The following is a 13937-nucleotide window of genomic DNA, read 5'->3' as shown; positions in this document are numbered from 1 at the left end:
TCATTTTTCGCGCCGCTGCTCTAGCCAGCTATGACCCATGAGGAAATATTCATTAATAAGCTGTTTCATACCGGTAGCTTTAGTATCTAAGGCCGACAGATTTGCGAATTTGGAAACTTGACTATAATTTATAGGTCCAAGCTGCTGGACCCAAAAAAAGGTCTGGGAAAAGAGAGTCTATGATGGCTCACGGTTGAACAATTTTGGATTCTTGCCCTTTGATTGGTTGACGCGAATCAACAGATTGTAGAAGAATTTTCACTTGTACCACACACGTTGTCTCTAGAGGGTATTCAGTTGCATGCCTACAACAGTTCATGTTGAGGTCACACATAAACAGGCTAAGGCACCATTAAGTTAAAAATTGACCATTTTTAAATGCCATATTTGAAGTAGTAGATTAATATTTGTTGGCAAATAATACATTTTTGGAAAGGTACACATGTCTTCTTTCAAATGCTTTGTATACAATTAACTAGTGAAAAAATGGGCATTTGATTCATAATTAAAGAACTAGGCCCCTATCAGTGATTTGTATGTATCTTTGCGATTAAAGGACATCTTTTTAATAATTAATCACAAATTAATCAAAAGAACAATGATTAATTTTAAAATGTCGAGCTGCATTTTTTGTAAGAAATATTTCTTGTTAAATATGACATTTGTAACCATGTAGACCCATGTGAGCCCAAACGTAGCAAATCATATCAAGTTAGATCCACTGAATTTAATTTGGGTTTAAAATAACTAAAGGAAATGTGAGAAGATAAAATTGTTAGGAGATTAAGAAACACAGATAAAACAAGAATTTTAATATCTAATTGATACTTTCCTTGTATTGTGGTATGCATCATGAAAAAGTACACTTATACAAATAATATGACATAATGCTTTTCATGTTATTGGACACAAGGGACATTCTGTTAAAATATCAATGGTTAAAAATGCCAGCTTATATATTACAATACATTGTAGGAAAAGGCTTTATTAAGTTTATTTGTGTGTGTATTTTGGAACAGATTTTTCCTTTTCCTTAAAGATATACTGAATGTTTCAGGGGACAATTAACACTTTAATGTTGCATAATAGTAATATTCTTTTAATCGAAATTGATTCTTTTACCAAATTAAATCTACAGAATGTTTATTTTTAAACAATATACAGGAACATTTTAAAAATTATGAATTCATTCATTAAAAAATATATTTCCATTGATTATATATAATATTTTATAATATTAATATATTTCTATTGGCATATATTCTGTATATATATATATATTTTTTATTGAAACTTATTAGAGCACTTTTCCTTACAAAAATATAAAAAATAAGGCTAGTAAATGTGTTAGTTTCAATTAATAAGACACGGGTGATATTTTGTTGTCCACGTTTGGCACATCTTGCCATTTTTTAGTATTAAGTAGAATAAAATGTAAATATAAGGAGCACGTTCTGGTGCTGTTGTGTTTATACCATGTGTGAATGATGTGCCTTCTTTAGTAATGAATGGCACTGATCGCAGGCATTTATCAAGCTACTTTTTACTGTACTTTATATGTATTTTGATGATAACACTTAAAAGTACTTTACATCATGGACAGCATGAGACAAACATTCCATTACGTTTTAATCATTTAGTTCTAATTTGATTTGTTTTTTTGTGACATTTTTAAATGTTCAATGACGTAAAACATTTAATTGGGTGAATAAACATGCATGGTGGCACAGCAGTGAGATAATTAAAAATGTAGTCAATATATAAATTATTCAAATTCAAATTGAATATATTTATTATCTGCTTCATAACAAAACCCACACTTGATGTGGAAGAGGATGTATGTGCGCAGAACCGATACACACTTACTTAGTTACTTTTAATACTATAATTTTCTAAATTTAATAGCTGTACATTTACCACGAGTATGTGTGGTGGGACAAATTAGGTGCTGCAATCGGACGGACCAAACAGTACTGCATGATAATTCCAAATTATTACTTAAGACAGGTATTTTATTCAATAACATAATTTATACATTTTGTATTATGTAACATTATTATTATTATTATTATTGTGAATTTGTAGGTTTAGTTACTATGTGTTAAATTGATCGTTGGGAAAAAATGGTCAAAAAATAATTCTTGAGATGTGATTAATTTATCTGTCATTTTCTATTTCATGTTTCTAGAGTTTAATTGAAATGCAGTTTAGTAGTTATAATTTAAAATAAGGTACACAACGATTCTTTTTTTTCGTTGTATGATTGTTATATATCGTGACTGTCCATGTCATTTCAAGACATTAATAATCAAAAGATAATTACAGTATGTGTGTATGTATATTATGTATGCGATACCGCAATGCTGCGTTTGCCGTGTATTGTATGTTGTAATTATTAAAATAAATTCTATCTGGCTGTTTTATTTTCAGTCAAACCTTTATACACGGTGCTTTGAAATAGTTACCAATTAAAACTCGAGTGTAAATGGAATGCTTATGTGAACAAATACTAAAGTAAAATAATTGACCAATAAAATAAATACATTTTTTGATAGTACTGTAACTATTTCAGATATATAAATGTTTAAATAATATTCTACTTGTTGGTGTATTGATAGTAGATAAGAATTGTGGTTGATGTAATTCTTGCCGATTGTGTGTATATACTTTTAAAGGTGAATAATATATAGGCCTATATAAGAATAACAATGTTTCCCAAATATTAAGATTGCGGTAATAAATGGAATGTCTGTATAAAGAGTAATGTATTCATGGTTTAGTAGTTTAAGGTTGAATGCTTTTAAAGGCGGCTAAATAGAATTCTCTCTAAAAGTTTATAATACACTGTATAATATATTGGAGTATTATAATTAATACAAACTGTAAAATTAATATATCGAATATTAAATGCTGCTTGTTTTTGCTATCAATTTGCATAGTATTAATCGTCGATTAAAGAACTCATACAGTATTTTCATTGTTTTTGGACTTTTAAAATGTTGGTACAAGTATTTTAATTTGTAATACATTCCAAAACATTTCATCTTTTTGGCAAGGATATATCAGTATAATGTATTTTATGGGTCGTATGAACAATCTTTTATGGGGTACCTAAGAAAAGTCCCATAGAAAAAAGCCTGCACCCGTTTTACTGTCGTATCATATCTGCTGGAATAATAATACATTATATTATAATATATAAAATAGATTATATTATATTAATTCACATCTATAATATTGATAATTAAATGTATAATTAAATTAATAACCTTTATATCCACTACAATATGATATTTGTTTTGTTCTGCTCAAGGGGATTCAATTGTTATCATTCAAAGCGCTTATTTATTCATATATTTGGTAAAAATCAATTTCAAAACAATTACAAGGAATACACTATAAATACGCATATATGCCGTATGGTCTTATAACCATTAGGTCCTATCAGCAAATTTGTATTGCCCGTATAATTTGTTCATAAAATATATTGTGTTGTATCGATGTAAACACACATTACTATTTGGTTACCGTCAACATAACTAATTCAAAGGATAAAGATGAACTAAACAATTAAATATACTGTATATATATATCGTTTCAAATTAATTAATTAAAATTTCAGTATATCATCGGGCGGTTTAGAATTAATGTTCTTTGCCTGATATGTTTATATATATAAAAGTATCTCTTCGGAGATCCCGCCTCGTGAATAAAAATACTGAAAGATAAGGGCGTATCAATTTGATCTCTGTTGCGCGTGCGTACAACTGAGGGCTAGTGCTGTTCCGCCGTACACCACGCCGAGAATGTTAAAGAGTCGCTATCCAATCCAGTTTGAACAATACCATGAAAGAGCCCCAGTGGTCTAATGGTTAGGACATCTGCATATCAAGCAGGCGGTCCGAGTTTGAGTCTCGGTTGGGGCGACTTTTTCTCATTCTCACAGATTTCCTCATCTTTATCGTTTCAAATTAATTAATTAAAATTTCAGTATATCACCGATATGTTTATATATATGTATATATATATGCCTATAGTTATGTATATGCCTATATTTTAAAACATTAAACAGTAAAATGCATTCCTAGGCCTAACCATCGTGATTAAAAACAAAAATACCATTCACTAAACATCTATGTTGAATTCTGATATTGCAGAAGTTGATATTAATATTTATTATTGCTACCACTACGATAACCATAATATCAATCAATAATATTTATTAGGCCTACATCCTTTAACTACACACTGATGTTCTCATCCAATATCTAACCTAAATAATTTCATGCAATAAATATATATAGTACTACTAGTAAATGTAATTATGTTATTGTATTTGATCATTCATTTATATAATTAATTAATTAATCAACATTATAGTCCTTTACAATTAGTATGTCGAGTTAATAAGCAAATATTCTTATACGTGAATTTCCCCATTCTGCTACTACCACACGCCTCCATTCCCCTGGAATAACGCACAACCCACGTGGGTCAACCAGACGTTTCCCATTGTCAACAAATTTGACAAAGTTACCACTTTTGTCAAATAATTGAACATGGTGTTCACTACTGACCAATATATTACTATCTTTGTCACAGGTGATGCCTTTCGGGCGTTCAAATTGACCATCTTTAGAACCTCTGGCACCAAACATCGATATTTGTGCACCATGCTTTGTAAACTTTTGAATCCTGTGATTCCAAGTGTCTGAGACAATTAATTCTTCTCCACAAGACTCTATGAACCACGGTGAGAGTAGTCGATGTGGAAGGGCAAACTCTGGTCCAAAAGACTTAACCCTATTACCAATGCTGTCATATTTCAATATGCAATGTGCTCCATGATCGACGACGTATGTGTAGCAGTCTTTATCAACACATATTCCTACAGGGTCAACCATCTCATTTTTGCCAAAACGACGTAAGAGTTTGCCATCTGAATTGCACTTAAACACTTGTCTCTTGACGTGATCTGTCATAAACATTACTCTGTCCATGGTGACAGCAATTCCTTGTATTTCGCTTGCTGGATCTACTTCTAATTTCCTCAGGAACCTTCCATTTCTGTTGAAAATGTAAACTATTTTTGTTCTGTTAGTGACATAAATATCACCATCTGTTGACACTGATATGTTGAATGGTGGCCTGTCTCGAAAATCGGTATGCGTGAATTCTAGTACATCTCCCACAGATGGCTGGCATTTTATGTCTAATTTACCTTCTTTAATTAATTGTTCGAAAAGCTTTATTGTGTAAACACAATCACCGGGGAAAAGGGGTGAGACCTCTATAGAGTAGGTTCCATCTTGGTTGTCAAGAATGTTAGCGTATTGTTTAGGATGACTAGGATGCTTCAGCTCTCCAGTCACATCAGCTCCTCCATTTTTAACATCATTGTCACGTGAATCTTTTGCAGTTAGAAACAATCGTAAACTTTCACCAGTATGCACGTCTTGCAATTCCCCTGTATTTATCGACGAAGTGAAACCAACAGCTGATGTTGTTTTAATAAATCCTAAACTTGTTTTCTCAAGCATATCTACAAATTCGTCGTCTTCGGCAAATGTAATTCGGTTGTTCTCCTCGGGTAGATAGTTCGGTGGGTTATGCACAATATCTCTCATTTTTTGTGTTGAATCTTTTAACCAGGCAATAGCACTAACATGGTCTTGGTAAACTCTGGGATGCTGACAGGTTTGATTTATAATGACAATTTCTTGCCGTACGGACAATAATCTCTCTCTTTGAGCTTCTAAAACATCACGTTTTTTACAAAATTTATCGTTGAGATCTTTTCTAAGTTCTTTTCTCTTTTCGTTTAGAATAAGAACAGCCCCCTTATATGCATCTTCAACGTCTGATTGGCATTTGTCATACTCTTCTTGAAGCTTGGACAGAACATTTGACGTGTCTACCATTCCCAAATCTATTTTTGACAGCATATTATTTGACCGGTCTGTAAGGTCACTAAGTGTTTTCTTGTATTTGTACATCACATTTTGGATACAATCTTTCTTATGGCCAGGTTTTTCGTGAGATATTTTTATGCATTGGTCACAAACAGGTATGTCGCATGATATACAGTACCGATCTTGTCGCATGTCATTGTGAAAAGGACAAAGCGCCAGACTGAGTGTATCTTGGTCGTTATCACCTGTGGACCTCACGTTTCTGTTAGACATCATTTTTCTTATAGCTAATAATTTAATAGAATAAACCTGAAAATAAAATTGATTTGTTAATTATTTATTCTGTATTATTATTTATTATGTATTATTATTTATTCTGTATTATTATTTATTATGTATTATTATTTATTATGTATTATTATTTATTATGTATTATTATTTATTATGTATTATTATTTATTATGTATTATTATTTATTATGTATTCGTGCTAATTTCTCTTACATAATTAAGCTAACGTGCGAAGCGAATTGTTTCAATTAGATAATTATCGATATCAAATACACCTTTCGAAAGAAACAACCATTTATTTGAAAAACAATTATATAAGCACAAATGTATAATAATTATAAATTAATGATTAAATAAATGATTATATTTCAGTGAGATACAATGTGTAAACTCGGGAATATTGGATGGATGTGAAATAATTACGCATTAGTTAGTAACACCGTTTCATTAAAAATTAAATTAAAAGTTGTTGCATGCCAAGTTGGAGACATGCACGGCCGTGATATTTTAACAGGAAAAGGATGTAAGGGAGTAAATATTTTTAAATATATATTATATAAAATATGTATAAAATATGTAAACTGACTGAATCGCAAAGCCGTTAATGTGAAATTTCAAATACAGATAATACAATAAAAGGTTTTATTAATATTTTTATATAAAATAGGCGATAGAATGAATTGGAATGTAATTTGATTTGGAACGTAACCTGAACCATGGAAAATAATAGCCTATTCAAGTAGTAACTTGAAATGAAACATTACAAGAAAAACTGGTTTATGTCATCTGTACCTATTAGATTAAATGTTTTTTACTTTCTTTTCAAATCTAAAGTAGCCTACTCACCTTTTTTCAAACGAATAAAATAAGTTAGTTGATTATCAGTAGGCCAAATGAAGGAGACTTCCGTGCGAACCGTTAGTTACTCGTCGTAAAGTTACCTTAGCTGTTCCTTGTGTCTTATATATAAATGCATCATTATTATTATATAAAAGGTTGCTAAGCCACCAGTAAATTATCAATTGAATGACAAAAAATCGACTTATTCAACCGTATACAACTGCAGGTATCACTTTACTTATAATTACCACGCCACCTATATGGACAGACATATGTAATTTAATATTCGTTCAATGATGATTATTTCTACTCGAGTAGTGTAATGACAAAACAAAATGACTTAACTCTGTTTGCAAACTGGAACGATCTTTCTAGGGTTTTGTAGCATATTACATAGCAACCATTCACAATGAAATATATTGAATTTTACGCTATTGGATTTATGAGTCGATTATTAGATGTAAAATATAATAGTATAAATGACGTAAACCTACATCATAATTAAATGTGTAAGTAATTAAGCATACAGGCAATACATACAAGAGGCGATTTAATCATAACCATAAACGGTACTCTGGCTATTCTTATCATCTTTAATCAGCTTAATATTATTTTAAACAGCGCGATTGATTGAAGTGAATGTTACACTCCTCGCCATATCTAATTTTCCTTTTATTCCTTTATTTTTATTCTAAATTTCAATTCACATGTTCTACTTCGTAACTTTCGATAATTTATATAAAAAATAAATAATAATATTACGGTGTTTATGTTTGCAAATAAATTACTAAAATTGTTGAAATTGCATGTTTGCTGAAACAATCTTGTAATAATGACGCTAGTTTGTTTGAAGGTAGGCTATATCATATTAATTTTGTTTCCTTATCAACTTCCATTTTCTATTCAATTTACTGTTTATTCACTCTGTGGTTAATTGTTTATATTTATTTGTAATTAATCAAACTGCAAGTTATACTTTATTGTTTTATAGCAGTGTGTGGGTTGATTATTAACTTGAAAACCATGGAGATTGTGAGATGTATTTGTTTAAGAGATTCAATACTCGAAGAATAATAATAAATGATGGTATGCAGACGACGTAAAAGCGCCAATTGATATTTAATGTATACATAACATCAGGTGACAACACTTTTTATAGAAATTTGATTATAAAAGATATAGTATCGTTCACTAACACATGAATATTACATATCTGCAATGGTTTTCCAAAACGAAAATTCCTTCGTTTTGTATATGTTTCTACTCAAACATTCTAGTTTAAGAATATTTAAATGAACATGACGATTTAGAACATAACCAATAGACCACCAATGGATATATATTATTATTCGTTTACGTGAGTTTTAAGAATTTGAGAATTGAGCATAACATATTGAATTTTACCAACTAATGAAAACCAGTATACTAATTAGTAATTAATTAGTACTAAGTTAGATAATTAGTTATTGCCGATTTAAACGCATTTAGGTTAAACGATTAGTCCTGAATAGGTGTGTTTTCCGAATGCTGTTTAGGCCTAATTGTTTTTAATTGCTGTGCAACAATGGTACTAGTGGTAAACGACAACCAAAAGTTCGACTAAATAAAATTTACATTTATTCAAGATGTGAACAGTACAAACAAATTCAATGTGATTTTTGGAGTTTAAAGGATTTTAGTTCTATGACTGAAGTTGGTAAACAAATGACTCAATCAAGAGCTTTGCATTTTCGAACGTCTCTTACTTATTCAGTGTGGTATATTTGTTTTTTTTTAAACCAAAATGCAAATAAGATTTGAGAAATGTCAGAGCAATTCTATTTTACTATTCCCTGTCTCTGTATGCATGTTGATATGCCATGGTGGCTTCATTATGGGTCTTACTAGTCATGCTAATGCATTATTATTTCTAATCAAGAACACAAATGGTTTTTTTTGTTTCAATAAAATTAAGAACGAATAATTATTGAAATGTTGAACGAATAATTCTTCGATTTTATTTCACTATTGATAATGGACAATAAAAGTGCGATCCAACAACAATTAGGCCTAGATGTAGAAAAAAATCGAAAAACATCGATCATTTTCCATTCCATTTTATTACTAGGCTGTACAATTTTGTTTTACGTAAATATGATAATTTGTGATTACATCGAATGCGCATGCGCATAAACATATATCGTGAGGATGTTAGTGCGATAATATGCATGGATGCTAGATATGTGTTTCTTGTATAGTCAAAAGTATAGGCATATTTAAGTTAAAAATCAGTGAAAAAAACAATAAAAAAATAAAAATAATGATTGTATCTTGCAATTGGTAAACTCTGAGAAGATACACAATACTAAACCATTCATAGATATAAGTACAAATATAAGTAACTCTGCCCGCGACAGCAAACCTCTCCAGTAATTTAAAGCATTCCCAGTACAAACTCATCCACTCCATGACGGTTTGGTAGTTGAAACCTCTCCAGTAATTTAAAGCATTCCCAGTACAAACTCATCCACTTCATGACGGTTTGGTAGTTGAAACCTCTCCAGTAATAGACAAGTTCTATTTCCTCTGAAATATGGTGTAAGAAGCATTTTTGGGTAGAAGCTGGGATCCACTTGATTTAGGATATTTCGACCTCGCTGATTACGAATATGGCGGATCCCAAGCGAAATTCGGCCATCTAAGCCCTTAATTTGCATAATTAAAAATGGCGGCCATTTTTTATAATTACCCTATATCTCGAGAACCACTAGTCACAGATAATTAATTTTGGTCTCAAAATGTTTTAAATATAAGTTTTTATATTCACTTTAATGACACATTTTCTCAAAAAATGGATGCAAGTCTTATTTCTGAAATTTTGACCTTTGACCTTGATTTATCGTATCTCAGTAACCAATAATCGGAGAGACACGAAATAGGGCTCAAATTGTTCAGAAACTATACATTCATATTTATTATAATGAAATGTTTTTACAAAAAATGGCCGATTCTACAACTATTGACCTTTGAACTATTAGTCAAATATAATAATATTACTTTGAAAATTGTGGTCTTATGATTTTTTTTTTCTTTTTAAATTGTTTAAAACATGTGTGTTTCTATCCAGTCTAATGGCACATTTTGTACAAGAATGGCCGATAGTATGGTTATTGACCTTTAAACTATAGCATAGGTATACTAAATATAATATAATTGCATAACTATGAAATTATTTATACACAATAATAATTAGTAAAATTATAAAATTCACTGCCATCAAATATTATGTGTTATGATTTATATAGATTTAAAAAAAATTTGAACACGCAAGTTACATTTGTTGAAATTTGAAATTTGAAATTACCTGCCATCAATATGATGGAGTATGATTATAGATTTTTTTAAATGTGAACATGTCAGCTACATTTGGAAATTACCTGCCATCAATATGATGGATTATGATTATAGATTTAAAAAAGAATTTGAACACATCAGCTACATTTGGAAATTTGGAAATTACCTGCCATCAATATGATGGATTATGATTGTATAGAGGCCTACCTGCCATCAATATGATGGATTATGATTATAGATTTAAAAAAGAATTTGAACACGTACTAAGCTACATTTGAAAATAACCTGCCATCAATATGATGGATTATGATTGTATAGATTTAAAAGAAAATGTGAACACGTAAGCTACATTTGGAATGAACATGTTAAGGGCATCAGTTTAAGATCATTCATGCAAAGGTTTCCGTCATCTTTAGCGTTGTTACAGCGGCATAAAGCTGTACATGGTAGTTTTGACTTCTTGCACCTACATCTATTGGTTATGCATCGTGTCTTGCATCCACAATAAATCATCTCTAACGAAGCAGTAGGAATAGCTTCATTTTTCATAAGCACTGGTTGAAGTTTACCATTAGATAGCTCCCACCCAAAATCTGTTGGTGATGGCAAATGCTGGATTGGCGATACAGCTTTTTTTTCCAGACGAGTGCTTGGAAGTGTGCTCTTTTTATATGTTGGTGCACTGCATCGCTTGTTGGAGGTAATGCCTCTGGTTTTGTTTTTTTTAACATGGCATGCCTAACTTAAAACTGTCGATAAAGGGCACCACTAGACAAAGATGAACCAAAACACAGAGACCAATTCGTCGAATTATAGAAAGTGGTGAAATACCGCTGCCAAATTGCTGGTCAAACTTTTAGGCATTACAAGATAATAAAGCAGATCTGGCACGATTTCTATCAGAGGAGTTGATTCGTCAAGCTCCTATAGACAAAGAAATTGTCACAGCTGGTGGATTTATGAAAGAATCAGTTGTTAAATCATCAAAAGTCTACACGAATACGTTGTCTCTGGTCGCAGATCATGAAGAATCGGACACGAGACTTGTCATGCTGCCAATGTCCGATACGACACAGTAGTAGTTGCTTCTAGGAATACAGACGTACTAGTGATTCTAGTGTCTCACTACCAAAGAATGGTATCCAAATGGATGATGACAGGGACATCCAAAAAAAAAAGAAAGTATCTATAAAAGACATTTTTCAAGCCTTGCCCGAGGGTTATGCAAAAGCACTGATTCCATTCCACACTATTAGTGGATGCGATACTACCTCATATCCAGGGAAGAGTTAAATTACATTAATACATACATACAGTAATGTAACTCTTCCCTGTTCATATCTAAGTGGTCACTCAAAGGCATCGGCAAGTATTAAAAAAAATTATGAACTAATTAAAGACCTGGGAGAAAACCTATCAGTGACCAAGTTATTATGAAATCGGAAAGATTCATTTGCTACGTTTACGGTGTTTGTCAAGTTAAAAGTACCAATGAAGTTAGGCTTTAAAAAAAACCCAAAAAAACAGAGGCATTACCTCCAACAAGCGATGCAGTGCACCAACATATAAAAAGAGCACACTTCCAAGCACTCGTATGGTGGAAAAAAGCTGTATCGCCAATCCAGCATTTGTCATCACCAACAGATTTTGGGTGGGAGCTATCTAATGGTAAACTTCAACCAGTGCTTCTGAAAAATGAAGCTATTCCTACTGCTTCGTTAGAGATGATTTATTGTGGATGCAAGACACGATGCATAACCAATAGATGTAGGTGCAAGAAGTCAAAACTACCATGTACAGCTTTATGCCGCTGTAACAACGCTAAAGATGACGGAAACCTTTGCATGAATGATCTTAAACTGATGCCCTTAACATGTTCATTCCAAATGTAGCTTACGTGTTCACATTTTCTTTTAAATCTATACAATCATAATCCATCATATTGATGGCAGGTAATTTTCAAATGTAGCTTAGTACGTGTTCAAATTCTTTTTTAAATCTATAATCATAATCCATCATATTGATGGCAGGTAGGCCTCTATACAATCATAATCCATCATATTGATGGCAGGTAATTTCCAAATTTCCAAATGTAGCTGATGTGTTCAAATTCTTTTTTAAATCTATAATCATAATCCATCCTATTGATGGCAGGTAATTTTCAAATGTAGCTTACGTGTTCAAATTCTTTTTTAAATCTATAATCATAATCCATCATATTGATGGCAGGTAATTTCCAAATGTAGCTGACATGTTCACATTTAAAAAAATCTATAATCATACTCCATCATATTGATGGCAGGTAATTTCAAATTTCAAATTTCAACAAATGTAACTTGCGTGTTCAAATTTTTTTTAAATCTATATAAATCATAACACATAATATTTGATGGCAGTGAATTTTATAATTTTACTAATTATTATTGTGTATAAATAATTTCATAGTTATGCAATTATATTATATTTAGTATACAGTAGGCCTATATGCTATAGTTTAAAGGTCAATAACCATACTATCGGCCATTCTTGTACAAAATGTGCCATTAGACTGGATAGAAACACACATGTTTTAAACAATTTAAAAAGAAAAAAAAATTCATAAGACCACAATTTTCAAAGTTATATTATTATATTTGACTAATAGTTCAAAGGTCAATAGTTGTAGAATCGGCCATTTTTTGTAAAAACATTTCATTATAATAAATATGAATGTATAGTTTCTGAACAATTTGAGCCCTATTTCGTGTCTCTCCGATTATTGGTTACTGAGATACGATAAATCAAGGTCAAAGGTCAAAATGTCAGAAATAAGACTTGCATCCATTTTTTGAGAAAATGTGTCATTAAAGTGAATATAAAAACATATATTTAAAACATTTTGAGACCAAAATTAATTATCTGTGACTAGTGGTTCTCGAGATATAGGGTAATTATAAAAAATGGCCGCCATTTTTAATTATGCAAATTAAGGGCTTAGATGGCCGAATTTCGCTTGGGATCCGCCATATTCGTAATCAGCGAGGTCGAAATATCCTAAATCAAGTGGATCCCAGCTTCTACCCAAAAATGCTTCTTGATTCGTTTTCTAGGCCGTTTTTTGAGAAATGGAACCTGTCTATAATTTAAAGCATTCCCAGTACAAACTCATCCACTCCATGACGGTTTGGTAGTTGAAACCTCTCCAGTAATTTAAAGCATTCCCATTACAAACTCGTCCACTCCATGACGGTTTGGTAGTTGAAACCTCTCCAGTAATTTAAAGCATTCCCATTACAAACTCGTCCACTCCATGACGGTTTGGTAGTTGAAACCTCTCCAGTAATTTAAAGCATTCCCATTACAAACTCGTCCACTCCATGACGGTTTGGTAGTTGAAACCTCTCCAGTAATTTAAAGCATTCCCATTACAAACTCGTCCACTCCATGACGGTTTGGTAGTTGAAACCTCTCCAGTAATTTAAAGCATTCCCAGTACAAACTCGTCCACTCCATGACGGTTTGGTAGTTGAAACCTCTCCAGTAATTTAAAGCATTCTCATTACAAACTCGTCCACTCCATGAC

The sequence above is a fragment of the Antedon mediterranea genome, chromosome 3 (genome assembly GCF_964355755.1).
Source record: "Antedon mediterranea chromosome 3, ecAntMedi1.1, whole genome shotgun sequence".
NCBI classification, from domain to species: domain Eukaryota; kingdom Metazoa; phylum Echinodermata; class Crinoidea; order Comatulida; family Antedonidae; genus Antedon; species Antedon mediterranea.
Note: the sequence above shows the minus strand (reverse complement) of the source record.